Source organism: Solea senegalensis, linkage group LG6 (genome assembly GCF_019176455.1).
Source record: "Solea senegalensis isolate Sse05_10M linkage group LG6, IFAPA_SoseM_1, whole genome shotgun sequence".
Classification (NCBI taxonomy): domain Eukaryota; kingdom Metazoa; phylum Chordata; class Actinopteri; order Pleuronectiformes; family Soleidae; genus Solea; species Solea senegalensis.
This window is the reverse complement of record NC_058026.1, coordinates 18,151,016-18,167,715: the sequence shown is the minus strand read 5'-3', so window position 1 is coordinate 18,167,715 and position 16,700 is coordinate 18,151,016. Positions and strand designations below refer to the sequence as shown.

Here is a 16,700-nt window from a genome sequence, read left to right as displayed (position 1 = left end):
CAAACGAAGGCAGAATAACAACCACAAGAATCCATAAAAATGTTCATGGTGCAGCATTAAAAAAGTTTAATAATGCTTTTTTGCATACAAATGTCTTATAAAGAGCAAAAGTGGACATTCTGAGAATTCCTTCAAATTGAACATCTCTGTGCTCTGATACAAGCCATAGGAATGTCTCTTGACTCCAATGACGAGCAGTTTGCTGCATCCTTCGTCACCATGGTTACACTAAAAGAGTTTATCTTAACGGAACACTCATGGTTTAGTTGTGTTTGGGTACAGAAACTATAATCTGCAACATTACTGTATGGTTGTTGCCATGGTTAAAGTGATTGATCCTATATTTTTGTACAGCTGACTTTGTCACGCTTTGCTGTTCCACCTGATTTCTTCACTGTTTCTTTCACGCATGCAAACACATGGCACATGCACACAGATATCACTCCAGTTGTCTGTGGTAATGTGTTAGTGTGTTTTGTAATTGTTTACACCGCTGCTTGATTTTGTCAGAGAGACAAGAGAAAAGCTGCCACATCTGCCACCTTGTTGCTTTGGCAGTTAGCGGTGCCGTTCCCTCATGCTGTTACGCTGTTGTTGTGATGAGGGGAGCTCTCTCGCACAGTCATGACCTACCGACCTGAGACTCTAACAAAACTTTTGGTTTGTGTTTGGAGCCTGTTAAATATTGACGTTCCGTCACACATCAGTAATGATAATAACCCAGTTCTTCAAGTATGTTTGTGTTTATACAGATTGTCATTAAAAAATCATTAGGACGGCAATAGACTGGGACATTTTTGTGTGCTGATAGGATGGGAGGATGCAGTGACTTGAGACTCAGAGGTTTCCCAGTTTGACCCCTGCTGCCAGCAACACACAGAACAGTCTTTAAAAAAAATAAAAGAAATATGTGTTTGTGTGAAGAGAGGGTGGAATTTAAAAGCTGCTTAACGTGTCATCTTGAATCACATTCCTCAGAATGCACCCTCTGCATTACTGAATAAGAAGAAGCTAATAGGATTTTGTACTGTGGTGTACAACAAATTACAATCATTAATATTTCTTATTAACAAGCTTTAATCCGTTGTTTATGAATAATGTAGACTGAGAGACTTTAATGATTGATACAATTTAAACATGAGGCTGATCAGATGCTAATGAATGTGTTGATTGCCATGTGTGCACAGCCATACAGTATAATGCGTATTGTGTGAGTTATGTTTCCTTCAGACCATAAGTCATACACTCATACATACATACATACAAACATACAGATGCATTTCTGAACATTTTATCATTAATTATTTATAGAAAAAAATCACAGGCATAGATCATATGCACATTGTTTATTTTCTCTGTGAGAGCAAAATAATGAAATTAGAGGTTAAGATGGAGGTAGAATATGGGCATCTATGACATCTATGACTGAGTGTAGTAGAGGAATTTGCCTGGGAGATATTTTTGTATCATAATCAGCGCCTTTGACAAAACCCAAATTCAAACATTTTCAAGCGTCAACATTTTGCAGAAAACGCTGACACTCACTGAAAACTGAGTCAACTCTGTGGTTAGAAACAAAGTTGTCAGGCTGCCCTCTGGAGAGCGACCACATTTGGCCTTTCCAAGGGCTTTAATCTTTAAAACATGGCTTCCTCCTAAAACCCCTGCTTTCTCCTTTAATGTGCAGAGTTAGCTTCAGCTCATCTGCAGTCATGCCTCCCAGGAGTAGTAGATCATCCAGCTCAGCTCTACCCTAAGGAGCTGGCTCACCTAACAACCTCCCTCTCTCAGCTTTACACAGAGACTGTTTTAACTCCATCTTCCTTGCATGAAGTGGCTCAAAGAGAGACAACGAGGGAGGGAAAGAGAGGCATCTGACAATGTACAGTAAGTACAAATTTGGTCTAAGATTCGTAGCCTTGATCAACTGTGTGGGTAATGCTGCAAAATAAAAAAAGGCTTCATGAAATTCAAGATAGTAAGGAAAGAAAAGAAAAGAAAAGAAAAGAAAAGAAAAGAAAAGAAAGAAGCAGTCTTTAAAAAAATGAATTCAGTGCCATATGAGTTAAGAAGGTCTGACTAAAACATGAAGTTGCTAGTTTTTGGCACCATCTGGCAAACGTGCAGCTGTGCTTGGCTGAGTTGTGGTGGAAATGTGAAATCAATGTGGCTCCAGATGGCTTTAGGGAAAACTGGAAGACAAGCTTGACAACAACAATAACAGGGGTCTTTGTAACAATAATGAACAGCTGTAGCATGTCATGTTCAAAGACAATGGTGGTTAGGTTTGTGCAGTAACAGCAGGTACACAGTTGTGTGTGTGTGTGTGTGTGACAGTCTCCCTTCTGTTGTTAACTTTGTTAATGACTCCAAACAGTGAGGTTGCATATAATACCATATATATATATATATTTATAAATATACATGTATATTTGGAGAGAACACCATAAAGTTTTGTTTTTTTAATTAACAATTCCATTTTTTACATTTAACAAAGTATAATCCATCCTAACTAAGTTAAGTTCTGAATAATCTTATGTAACCTTCTTTTGTTGCAGCCTCATGATGGTTGTGCAGCACTGTGTGTGTAAATGTTTTATATTTTTATCATATTTCACAGTATATTTTACATAAGCTTGGCACACGAGACAATAATGTGCAATGACACAAGTGAGCAATATGCTTTGTTGACATTTATACTGGAGCAGCAGAGTTTATATTTCGCAGTCTTGCAGATAATCATTATGATGCTCTCACAGCATTTTACCAACTGCAGGGCAGTCACTTTGCTACGTTTCTGTAACATTTAGAAAATGAGCTGTAAATGGTTACAATGGCAAACACTGTTTGAATATAGTATGTGATTTCTTAGGGGTGTTTTTTCCCAGACAAGTGCAGATCGGGGAGAAAACAGCAAATGTGACCATGATTACATTCTGATCACTGTCATCATTACCATACCGCAGAGTTTCTCCTCTTCCCACAATATATTATTTTAGAAAATAGTGGAGAACATGCGAGGGAAATACAACTGTGGAGACTGAAACCAGTCTTCTGTTGGGGATTTTTTAAGTGTGTATAAAATGTGGCTGAAGTTAGCACTTCAAACTGTAATGATATTAAAACCTTCATTGAACTTAATCTGCAGTTTAACCGTTCACTCATGAGCACCTACACTAATGCCTTTGTTTTGGTAGCTATAGCTGAGAGATCTGTCTCCACAAATGTGTCTTCTCTCAATGCAAAAACACACAGACGTGACGATTCGTGACCAGCAAGCCGCGTCACAAACCCTACCGCTGTATTTCAGTCCAGTGACTGTGTCAGTCAGTCATTAAGGAAGTACAGAACAAATCTTTTTAATTAACTAATTCTAATGATTCAGTACAATGAAAACAACTGCTTTACAAGTCACTAACTTTGTGGAAACACAACCAATACGTATAGAGTTGAGCCGTGCAGAGGCGAGCTGTGGGACCATGTAATGGAGAAACAGCATTTACAGTGACCCTTGTCACAGATAGGTAACTTTTAAATATAAACAGCTGGATTTAAACCATTGACAAATGACATCACACAATGCTGATCAGCTCTACATGAGTCTCTCTGTGTGGCACGGCGACATTGGCACGCCACACACGGGAAGAGATTTGTTTTATGTCGAGACAGATTAAGGCAACGGCAACATTGGGCTAGTTAAGTGATGGCTGCAAACTGGTTGGAGTATGACTGAAAACACAATGAAGCTCCAAGGAAAAGTTTCAAACGTGAATTATACTCCTCAAAAAGCCTGGTTGTTCAGCAGTTTGACAGGATAAACACTTCATGCCTTTATTCTTTAAACAGAGCAGTCAGGGTGATACATGGGAAGATTTGTGCCTTCATCTGATACATTTCCTTCCACTGACTACTTTTCCACGAAATACCATCAATCTCCCAAAAACAACGAAAGTGATTTAACTTCACCTCTTGACACAGTGTGCTTACTTTCTTAAATCAATACTCTCATTGTTACAAATGCTGACTGTGTCACCTCAGGTGAAGTGTTACTTTCCTTTCCTGTGCCCTGGTATAATAAAACAAGGCAGCTATAGGAAATGTCTCCTTTTATGTCAAGCTCATCTTCAAATTTGGGTATAGATTGGTTCAAAATTAATTTCTACAAATGCACCCTCTGCTTCCAATCCATCACGTGTGTCATTCACTTTCAGTATTATCTCCAAGGCCCTTAAATCAGAGAAGTAACCTACTGTACAATTAAGACTAGGACTGGGAATCACAGGGTACCTATATACCAATATTAACATGATACCATACAACGATTATGTGATAATCAATATATTGCAAGACAATCATATAGCGATACATCATGTCTAAAAGTACAAGATTTCTCTATTTATTCACACCCAGCGAGTGAAAGTGGCAGAGACTGTTTACTTTCAAGTGCCTTCATGTATGAATTTTAATACAATTTTAATTGTGTGATTTATGCCCCCACCTTGTTAAAGCCCCCCAAAAGAGATTAATTACAAACATTAATCATGTACTGAACGTTTTGTGTTTTGTTCTGATTTTTTTTTGGGTTTTTTTGGTTTAAATTACATACATTTCCTTGGTCAGTTTGTCCAGAAAATGTTGGAGAACAAATAAATAGTCACCAGCTCCTCACATCTCTACAACATCCATCCAAACATTCGACCTCCCCTCAGCAAAGCTTTACAGCAATAATGACATATTTCTGCTCTGTTGCTGACAGTCATCTGGGCGCAAAAGGCATTTCAGGCATTAGAGATGTAATTTTCTTGGTGAGGCAGTTATCAATAATTGCAAAGAACAATTCACAGTTGGAGCATTCTGCTGCTGCTGGGATCTGCATCAGCTATTCTGGTAGATTCAAAGTGTCAAAACTGCGGTAGAAAGTATCTGGTTTGTTGAAGTGTGAAAGGTAAGTCTGTGAACCTCAAGCTGCACATCAACAACAGTAAATGGCAGGTTTAAGTGAAAAAGTAAAAGTTGGAAAGCTTATAGGCAATCTGTCGTTCTTACATAATGGCAGAAGTGTGTGTTGTCAGACATGGAGTGAAAATAATGGTAAAAGGTAGATAAACTGCTGCATCATTTGAAAGCGTTTCAATGTTTACTGACATTGAGGATATTGTTTACAGTGTGAATTCAGAGTGGAAAAGAAAAACTTGTTGACCTTCCACTTTCTGACTCTATATAAGTGATGAATGCAGTTTGCCAAAAACTTCTGCACCTGGGGTATTTTGTACTTTTAGATTCACCAAGCAGATTTTATGAGTAATTGTTAACAAACAATCAAAGCTGGGCACATGTTGTGACCGCTGAATATTATCCGAAGAAAAGCCTTTGACAGTGACAATGATGAAGTGTACACACTGAGAAAAATATGTTTGTAATCCATTTAAGGCTTTCACTAGTTTGTCAGCCCAGGAACCAAAAAACAGTAAATCTTTTCAGAAGCTGCGCTGCTGTTTTCTGTCTCTACAAGTCAGAACAAGCTCTTTTGTTTTGTTGACAGTTGAGGCTGGGTGGTTGACAGAACAACTTATTTCAAGTTGTTGTACAATACTTTCTCCCTGTAACACGATTCATCTTTGAGAGATGCCAGTCGAAGTTATGTTGGGTGGGAGCTACAGTGTTTGTGGTGATGGACAGTGAGGTGAGCTCTGCAATCCCAATGCTCTCTGATCAATTGATAAATCTGGCACTTCAAGAATGACCGGGGAGTTTAGGGCACATTTTGTTGTGGCAGTGAAACCAAAAAGTCTCCTAACATTCAGCAGACATGGAGTGAAAATAATGGTAAAAGGTAGATAAATTGTTGCAACTGCTGCATCATTTGAAAGCGTTTCAATGTTTACTGTTTGCGGGTGAATAACAATACAACGTGGTTGTGAGGACCCCAAAGACATACTTTCTCTTTCCTTGTCTGGTGGACTCTGCTGCTGCAACAGCATGAAAAAGAGAGAGGAGAGGAGAGAACAACACCCAACATCAATGCTAAGTGTGATCAGAGGGCAGCAATGCTTCAGCTGGAAAAGATCAGTGAAGCAAGGTTCAGCTGTTTTCTCTGTTCATGTATTGAGTTCAGCTACTGCCCTTCTCTTACTATGCAGAGACAATTCCCACTGGTGAATGATTCCTGGGTGTGTGATGGTTAAGTTAGTTTCCTCACAGCAAGAAGGTCACTGATGTGCCAAAAACATACAATTGTGCCTGGTTACCTGTAGATGGGTCAACAGAGGGCCTTTCTGTGTAGAGGTTGTATGTTCTCCTTGTGTGTGTGTGTGTGTGTGTGTGTGTTTGTGTGGGGAGGGGGTTTTTCTGGGTCCCTTCATCCCACAGTCCAAAGACATGCAGACTGGGGATTCTAGGTTTACTGAAGATATGAAAGTGACAATACCCTATGACAGCTGGGATTACCTCGAGCTCCCCCTGCGACCTTTACCGGGACAACATGATAGTTTCCTTCTCCACAGAGGTCCACTAGGTCCACTGTCGTGCAACACTTTCCACTCCAGGTGGTGGTCAACACTTCTTTTTAGTCACAAGAGACAATGAAGAAGAGGGGAACCATGGCTACTTTTATGTGGAGGTCCACCAGACGTGGACAAAGACGTACACGAGAGGACAAGCTCTGGTTAGAAATAGGGGTCTATTGGAATGGACTGTGAGAACATGAATGGGGAATCTCTTAACATAGCTTTACTTGCAATTGTTCTACTGAAATCTCTCTCTTCTTCTGCCGAAGTTTCCCTCATTCATTTGAGCAGCAACGCCGTGAGGAGACATGAAGTAGCGACAGCTAGCAAGGGAAACTGTCAGGGACTGTTTACTTTAGAGTGCCTTCATTTATTAATTCAAATATAGATATTTGTCCTGGTGGGCCCCATGGTTGGTGTTGTGGTTATCACTACTACTTGCCTTTTAAGCAAGAAGACCCGGGTTTGCGACCCAGTCTGAACAAAGGTCTTTCTGCATGGACTTTGCATGTTCTCCCCGTGTGTGCATGGGTTTTTTCGGGTAGTCCAGTTTCCTCCCACATTACAAAAACACTGGACACTCTAAATTGTGGCGTGGAGTGGATGGTTGTCTGTCTATATGTGGCACTGTGATGCACTGACAACCTGTCCAGGGTGTACCCCACCTTTTGCCCTATGTCAGCTGAGATTGGCACGGCAACCCTCGCACCCCTTATATGGAGGATAAAGTGGTAGAAGATGGATGGATGGATGGATGGACATTTGCCCTGGCATATTGATTATCATATTGCAAGAGGAAGATAAAGTATCCATGCATGGGGTACTTGACTCACATGGATCACAGAGGCCTGGCCCTAAGTGTGAGCCAAGTTCTATGAAAACTGAATCAAACAGTGGAATATACATTTTCTGACTTCTTGGTTGAAGCTGAGGCTCATTTTAGTTACAGAATCACAGTGCTTGTTCAGCAGCAACATTCTATATTCAGTATTCAATATTCTACAATTTCATAATACTTATTTACAATACATTATTATTTACAGCCTTATTCTTAAAAAAACAAACATTATTATTTGATGCACATACTGCAATGATTCATTGGCATTTGTGTCTGTCTTCCTATCACAGTGCTACAGTTCCAAATAAAGTGGCAGGCAGCTTGATTGACAGTGGCAGTAATGGGTGAATATCTTCTCTGTAGATTGGAAATGGAAGCGATACTGGAGTGAAAGTGAGATTATAAAGTCTCGCAGGCTGACCAGTCCCTGCAGGAGTTCATTATAACACTCTCTGCCTTCATGATATCCATCTAGCCTTTTGTGGTCAACCAATTTGTAGCAGTGGTTTCCTACATAACCAGTTGGTGATCTTCTGAGAGTTATATTTGAACAATAGATTTAGACTCCTTTTAGTCCAGGTGATGGGGAAAACAAGGTTTGATGAATATGTGATGACATTTTTGTACAAAAGCCAAAAATTCCTCTGTTAAAAATGTATTCGTTCTCCTACAGTTCCTATATCACTGTTTTTTCACAAAGTTTTCCAGCAGAAGAAAATACGACTTTTAAAGGTTTGCCCCTTAAAGACAAATCAGACAGAGGGACAGGGAAGGAAAATTGGCACTAACCCTTTCACCAACTCTGCTGATGGATGTAATGACCACACAGTTGTAGCTGCAATGTTATGGATGCAGTATGACCCAGCCTGGCAATAACAGGGAAATGAAAATTCAGGTGAGCTCACTGACAAAATCATCAAGGTTGCTGACTGTGCTGCACAAAACCCAAACTGACTCCAGACAATGTAAATGCTGTGGTATTATCTAAACAGAGTATTTCTTTCCAGTTACCTATAATATTTGAAAGGATGATAACCAGGTAGACATTGGCTGTATAATTTCTCCCATTTTCTAATAGTTGAGGGAAAGAAAAATCTCAAAAGTGGTCTGGTATCATTTCAACCACCAGGTCTTTCATTTATAATCATAATCATATGAATATCTGTCTAACTTATAGATTGATATAATTCTTGTCAAATTTCAGCAGTCACTCATATTGTCCTGAATATTTTAGCCTCCGTGTCTTGTTTATTCCTGCCCCACTCTTCACCTGTCATCTCTGACCAGTGTGAGCTCAGGGAGGTGTGCTTACTGTGGAAAAAAATCCGCTGCGTTGGCAAATGACAGGTTCAAAGAGATGCCTCAGAATCCCCCTCTAAGCTCATTTACACGCACACAAGCACAGCAGCAACACCAGTATCAGACACACTCAAAGACAAAAACAAACACACAGTGGGAAACTTATAAATGACAGGTAATCCCTCTCGATGCAGGGGACAGACTCTCTTTTGTTTCATTTATTATTTATCATGTGGGAATTTGGGAGAGCTAATCAAAAAGGGGCACATGGTTGAAAATAACTCTTTTTGCAGCAGGTTCTACAGTCTCAGCACAATCTTAAATCACAGAGATGCTTTTTCTGTTGTGTTACTGTCCCCCTGCTTCAGAAAAGCATGGCTTCAACTACAGTGGTATCACCAAATCCAAGGGTTTCACTTAATTTTTGTGTATATGTGTGGTCAGTGAGTAGTGAAAGCCGTTAGTGAGTTGGAACTGACATCACCAGTATACAACCTACTACAACAATCAATTAACTGTATAGATTTGATGCATTCAGCAGAGAAACCCATTCTCTGACTATGAACTCGAACAGAGGAACACATGTTTGAATTAGCTTCATTGATACTGCAGTTGTCAGTAATAGCGGCAGCTTCCCAGACACATTGTTTGAGAAACACTGATGTGAAAAGTATCTTTCCCTGAATCTCTCAAGAATCAATAAGCTCTGATATGCAGGGACATTGTGTAGCCATTTACACATTCACACACCTTCGATCAATACACACATTACTCAAATATGGGCTTGTGTCACACTGAGCAATTATTGACTGCTCTGACCCCACAGAAGAAAAACTGATTTTATTCACACACAATTGTATTCACCAGATAAAATGTCAATATCGGCGCAGGGAATATTAGAGAAATTAAAATTGGTGGGCACTGAGTCCTTCCACAGAAAAAAGAAAATAGAACAATAATAATAAAAAAAAACCACAAACGGAGGTCAGTCAGTCAGTCATCGCTTTATCCTCCACCAGAGGGTCGCGGGGGGTGCTGTGCCAATCTCAGCTACATCGGGCGATAGGCGGGGTACACCCTGGACAGTTTGCCAGTCCATCGCAAGGCCACACAGCTAGAGACAAACAACCATTCACTCTCACACTCACTCCTACGGTCAATTTCGAGTGTCCAATTTACCTAATCCCTACATTGCATGTTTTTGGACTGTGGGAGGAAGCCGGAGAACCCGGAGAGAACCCACGGGGAGAACATGCAAACTCCATGCAGAAAGGCCCTTGTTCCAACCGGGGCTCGAACCCGGGTCTTCTCACTGCAAGGCGAGAGTGCTAACCACTACACCACCGTGTGGCCCACAAACGGAGGTATCTGATTAAATTTATTAAATGATAAATATTATACTTTTAAAACGTGGTTATTCGTGTAGTTATGACAACACTCATCTACACTCATCTACTTACTTCTACATTGTGCTGCTACTAAAGCTGAATGTCACCTAAAATTAAAATTAACCTCCAGTTGATTCACAATGCTGCAGCACGAGTCTCTAGTTCACGAGGAACTAGAAAGAGAGACTATATATCCAGTGTTAGTTTCCCTACATACAGTTTAGAATTCAATTTAAAATCATCCTCCTCATATACAAAGCACTTAATGATCCTTCTCTCTCTCTCTGTCCTCATCTTGCAGGCTGCAGGATCCAGATCCAGTTTCGATGCTATTATTATTATCACTAGCAGCAGTAATATTATGCACTAATTAAAGTTGAGATCAGTATAATTTTAATCAACAGTCTCTGCTGCTGCCTGTATAAGTGACATAATTATAATTGTAGTACTATAAACATGTCATAACTAATTCAGAAATGTCTCTGGTCTCTTTCTTCTGTCTCTACCTCAGATCCCTTTTTCACTGTCTCTCCCCCACCTCTCCTCTGTCCCCAATTTTTCCTCTCACTCCAACCGGTCGTCTTTGAGTCTGGTTCTGTCAGAGATTTCTACCTGTTAAAATCTCTCGCCTAGTGCTTTCTCAGTGTGAGCTGTTGGGTTACTCTGCTCTCTATATTGTAAAGGTTTCTGCTTTACTATGCACAGTGCCTTGAGATAATGTATGCTGTGATTTGGCTCTACACAAATAAAATTGAATTGAACTTGAATGTCCTCAAAGCACATTATTCATAGACCACACACACAATTACACTTGACCCTTGGTCAAGATGACCTGCCGAAGAACAAATTGAGCATCAGAATGGTGGAAAATCGTAATTGAAGGAACTTTGAAGGAAGCATGGTTGTTGATTTTTCAGAAACTGTTGATCTGCAGGGGATCTGTAATGTAATTGGAAATGCTCTGCTGAGACCAGAGGACAAAGGGAAATGGCCTGCTATTAAATGTCAGAAAGGCAACATTAACTTAAAACAGGAATTGAAATAACCCCTTGTTACAACCGAGGCATGCAGAAGATCATCTCTGAACATACAACACTGCAGATGGGCTACAGCAGAAGAAGACCACACCTAGTGTCACACTTGTCACTTTAGTGGTTGTCCTGTGTACCTAATAAAGTGGCTGGAACATAGCAGCATTATAACTGCTACTGACATATAGGCAAATATGAGACTGTGTCTGCATTAGTGTCTAATAAACATCTAATAAAAGCTCAGGGTACTGTATATCTGTTCAGATCCCCTGAAGTCCATCATCATCACAAGACTACAAGTGTATATCCTGTAACCACACCCACACACACACTAATATAGCTACAGAGACAAAGACAATAATTAAATCTACACATTTTAATAAAGGACAATATTGAATCACTTTGAACCTCACCTAAAATAACCTACCTTTAACACGATCACCCTGCCTGACTCATAGGGCTCGGAGCACTTTAATGAGATCTTGATGTGAATGTATCAACTGTTATAACAAAGTTTTGTTTAGCTCACGACCTCAAGACAAATGCACAGCTCTCCTCCAACATTAACTAGGAGGAAATCACAAGGCACGCCGATGGCTAAAAACCAGATTGAGAGAAGACTACTTAGTCAGTCTGGTAGTGAGCCTGAAACATATAAAGTATGCTCTATGACATTATACATAATGCATAAGAGGAATATGCATTATAAGAAAAAGATATTAACGTGTAATGAAGTAACTAACAGTGTTAAATAAATGGGGTGCAAGCCCCTCCTCCATGAATAGGCAAGACACCAGTGGCTTCCTGCATTGCTACTCTAGCCGACCTGTTTCTACTCACTGCCACAAAGTTTAGTGAGAAATTGAAATTAAATTCTTCACAGTTTCCAGTGGTGATATCATATCCCTCCATTCACTCTCACATGTGCAGTCATGACTCAGATGTAAGTGCTGTTAAATCGCAACACCAATTTCCTCCTTCCCTTCTCTGCTTCTCCCTTCTCTCCCGTCTCCTGTGTTGAAATGGAACAGTAATAAAGATGGTCTTGATTTAAAACCCTCTTGTCTTCTCACAAGGGAACTGAATGGGTGGAGGTTTTTACTGTAGGTGCATAAAGTGTGCTTTTCCTCTTTCCAAACCCTGAGTGAACAGAAACAGTATTTGTATGCTGCCTCCCTCATCTGGAAATGAGCTATGTGAAGCAGTACTATCAGATCTGACTAAGGGAGCATATGTGCATATACACCGGCAGCACAGAGGTGGTTGGGAGCAGGAAGTGTTTCAAATAGCTCATACTCTCACGCTACTGCAATGTTGCTGTAGCTTTTGTCTATCTTGACATAAACAAATCACTACCCTGTTTGCAGGGTAGGAATGTTGCCGAGTAACAGGACACTGAGAAACACAGAGGGAGTTGTGTGGAGCTGATTGGCTTAATCTGCATTTTCTGAATTTATTTCACAATGTGCTGAATGTAATATTTGTTTAAATTTAGAGGATATGCACAACAGATTTAATTCAGACTTCCTCATGTCGCAATGCTAAAGACGAATTGTATTTACACCTGAAAATGTGGCTGTACAAATTTGGCAGTTTCCTCCTTCAACAAGAACTACAGTGGTCAGCTTCGATGATACTGGATAAAACAGATTACAGACTAGACAATTCCCCTTCTTTGTATTTCATTAGTCTGACCAAAATGTCAGAGCTTCTTTCCTACCCTTCTGCTGCTGCTGCTGCTGTAAATCCCATGCTGCTTGGAGTTTGGTCTGAAATTCTCCTCTAATTTGATGATTTTCCCCAAACTCAAACTGTTCCACCCACAATATGTTTGTGCAGGACTGGATAAATAAAATACAATACTACCGCTAACAGCAAAAACATACAGCTTCCATGAAGCTGCAGTGCAAAATCAATGTTTTAGCTGTAATCTCAGTTGTCAAACTAACGTTGAAGATGTTTAGTCTGTCTTATCCTCTCTCTCTGCTCCGTTGACCTCTGAGGGATCTTTAATTTACTTGAGGTGAAAGACAACTTATGTAATGCCTGGTTTACTCCCGAGTCGTTTTCATAATTTTTCTTTCTTCTGAAAACAAAATGGTACAGTTCAGCTTCTGCTACAGTAGCAAATTTAATTTTGTCTGATGATAGAAAACAAGATTTCAAATACAAGTGATGAGAGACAGCTGCTGGCCAGATCTGAGAGTTATCTCCATCATAATTGTTATTATTGACAAACACCGATACTATTCCCTGTTTGTTTATTTTGAGTATTCATCTGCACTCTCAGAATATCTGCTCTGAATTATTTATAGAATAGACAGAGAACCAAGTCAGTAATTGCTTGTTTGTTTGGAAGTTGTGCAGAAGTTTCTTTGTTTATCCGCGGGAAAATGTCAAACCCCATTAGAATTCATTATGATGAAGGTTAGCGATCACAGTTCAGTTTACTGCAGCTTACACAAATTGGTCTGCTTGTTTGCCTTGCACCAAATAAAGAACTAATTTAATGACAAAACAACCTTTTCACCCAACACCTCTTTCCAGAGACTGAGTGGGAAAGAGAAATCATCCACAGAAACATCATTCGTCTGAAAATGTACAACATGTAATAACACATTTTACAGTCAATTCTATAGTCACAAAGCTGTTGTGTTTGGAGACCAGTGATTATGTCATTAAATGCAGCTTAATTGAAGAAAAAATGCCAGTAAACAAATGAGCCCCTTCTTAAGCATGTCAGTCTGAAACTTCGCTTGCACAGAATTTTTTTGCAGACTTTTCTTCTTCAGCAACTTTTGTTCTTGGTGACATCTTATGACACCTTTCTCACACAAACAACACTCACCGGCAGGTCAGAGGTCAGAGTAGGGAAAGAAGGGGAGATAGAGCCAAGCTACTATGAATCATGAGCAGCCGTCATGAATCAGCAGAGTGGAAATTAAAAAAACAAAACAAAACAGACACAAGAAAGAGGCAATAGAATGAACCGAGAAAGGTACAAATTCATGTACAGTATGGTAAGATTGTATCATGTAGTACTATGTCCCAGAAAAATTTACCTATAGTAAAGAAAACGTGTTATTGTATAAATCTGATATTGCAAACAACATTTAATATTAGATGTGTTATACAGCCTGATTATAATGTACTGTCCCCTGTCTTATTATTTCCCCTGACTTCTTTCGAGATACATATTATTTCGGGTAATAAGATATGACACGACATGATACGGAACCAGAAGGAGAAACTGTGATTGACACAGCACCCCAATGGGGAGCACCGAAAAAGTAATTCAAGATAAATAAAATAAATAGGATAAATCAGATAAAAAAACAAAAAAACATCATACAATACCAATATACAATCTGCAATGCAAACAGTATAAAGATGACAATGTGTGCAGTTTTTAAAATGTAGTGCAGAATGTGCAAACATGGTCTTTTGAGACGTTTGAGTGTTTAAAGCCCATGGCTACATGAGTCGATTCTGTAGGGACCAAAATAAATGACTCAAAATGTAAAAAAAAGCTAAGTAAGTAAACCAAAAATGTGATGTTGGAGTTTGAAAAACAACAGTGCTGCAGGGAGCAACTCTGTCTCCTACAATTTATGTTTATATACAACTAAACTGCAAAGGCACACGTGTTGTGTGAAATTGTAATTGCTGGCAGGATTATGATCATAGGCAGCGCATTTTCTGAATTAATGAGGCGATGCATTTTTTATAGGCACGCAGAGACGCCAGGAGTAGGTGACCGAGTTTGATGTCATGCTTTGGAATGACACGACTTTCACATCAGGGAGTGATGTTTCTGCTCTGTGGTTATAAGCCAAACGACAATATACTTAAGATAAGAATAGGAAAATATCATGGATTTGAATGATCAGTGCATTTGTGCATTTGTAAAATGTTCTCTCCTTTAAACTGAACCACAATCAAGCCAAATTAACGCAATAAGCTTTGTGATCTTTGAGTACAGTTCACTAATTTTGCTGTTAGAAAAAAAAGAGACAACGATAATCTACAGATTGCAAGGATATGGATTTATTATTATCCTCATGAGAACAAATTAGCATTCTCATATATGGAGACTCCATCTTATCATATAATTAAGTGGCTAATTGATTTCACTTTTACACCCTTAAAGAACTGTCGTCATTTATACTTGGACTAGGCAGAGTCAGAGAATGACAGACAGCTTCAAATGACTCTCTGTGTTATAGTTTGTGCAAAACTTATTTTCACCGAGCTGAAAGTAGGAGGAAAATGGAGAGAATGTATGAATAGTGACAGAGGAAGGGTCACATGTAAGCAGTGGCTGAAAGAAAATGATGACAAGAGAGGTACAATTATGATGGAGGAGAGTAGAGAGGATCAGAGGAGAAGGGAGGACGGAGGAGGACAGAGAGAAAAGGGAGGGAATATCGCTGTGGCTGAATGCTTTACAAAGCACTTTGGCTCTTTGCAGAATGAAAAATAATGGAGAGATTATCACACTCTTCTTCTCAGTGTCTGTCTGGATTTGGAGGACTGGATTTAGAAGCATTATGGCTGCAATGAGCCCCAAAGCACCGCCCACTCCTATTTGGCAGCCGTGTTAATCAGTGCTATTGTTCACACTGAATGTCACGCCAAAGTGTCAGCTCACGATCTGCCTGATCGATTCAGTGTGTGGCTTATTGGTATTAATGGTCAGATTCTGATAAATGATTAAATGTTTATTCTGTGTCTTGCCCTGTCTTCTGTTTACCACAATCACCTCCCTTTTTCCACTTGTAAGTCATGAACGATATAACTTTTAACGTCTAGGCTACTTTTTTGTATATTATATATATATTCAGTTTATATTGAAAGTAAACCGGGAAGGTAGAACTGGAGCAGTTGCAGAGTTTTTGTAATTTCTTTTCATCAGGTTTCTCCATGTTAGTACCTTTGACTCAAAATGATTACGTTATAAATCCTAGAACTCTCAATTTCAACTGATTACTTGAGTCCAGCGTATATTCATTTTAAGCCCAGTGTCTCATACTCCAGTAGAACCACAATTTTCTTTTGCAGACAAAGGGATTTTCTGTTCTACTCCAGTGGCTTCAATTTCTGTAATAGCACAGTGTTGTGTGTGGAAGACTTTGGGTGTCAATAAAAAATTAAAGATAAATAAAGATTTCTTTTCATTCTTTTCAACTCTTGTGAAGGCATATTGTTTTTTTTTTTTCTAATAAAGCTGTCATAGAAAGCAGATCCTCCCAGCAGATTTTAAAGAAAAGACTATCTGGCTGAATCTAATCCACAGCGTTTTAAATTAAACCACTGACTCTCATTATTGTATATGCGGGCTTCTTATATTGTCTTACACTTATCTGGGATTCAAAAACATGTCTGATCTAAATAAAAAAGATCAGATCAATGGAAGATAGGTGAGTGGAAAAAAAATGAATTTAATAGATGTGTGCAATTAACCAATTAACATGCAGTCCTGTTAACTGCACATGTCAAACAAATAATTCAACAATTAAACGGTCATGCTCTGCGGATGTATAAAAATGCAGAACAGGACCAGTACTTTCTGATTATGTATTATGCAACAGGAAGAGGAACATATTAGGGTTTTAAAAAAGGGTTCATTGTTGGGTCA

General features: G+C 39.3%; 1 long non-coding RNA gene across 1 annotated transcript; it reads left to right on the top strand.

Annotated features, from left to right (window-relative positions):
• Positions 1 to 1,784: 1,784 nt before the first annotated feature.
• LOC122771717 lies at positions 1,785 to 16,382 on the top strand. The gene is made up of 2 exons (XR_006360641.1): positions 1,785 to 1,887; positions 15,575 to 16,382. It is a non-coding gene; the product is annotated as an uncharacterized LOC122771717 (long non-coding RNA).
• Positions 16,383 to 16,700: the final 318 nt, after the last annotated feature.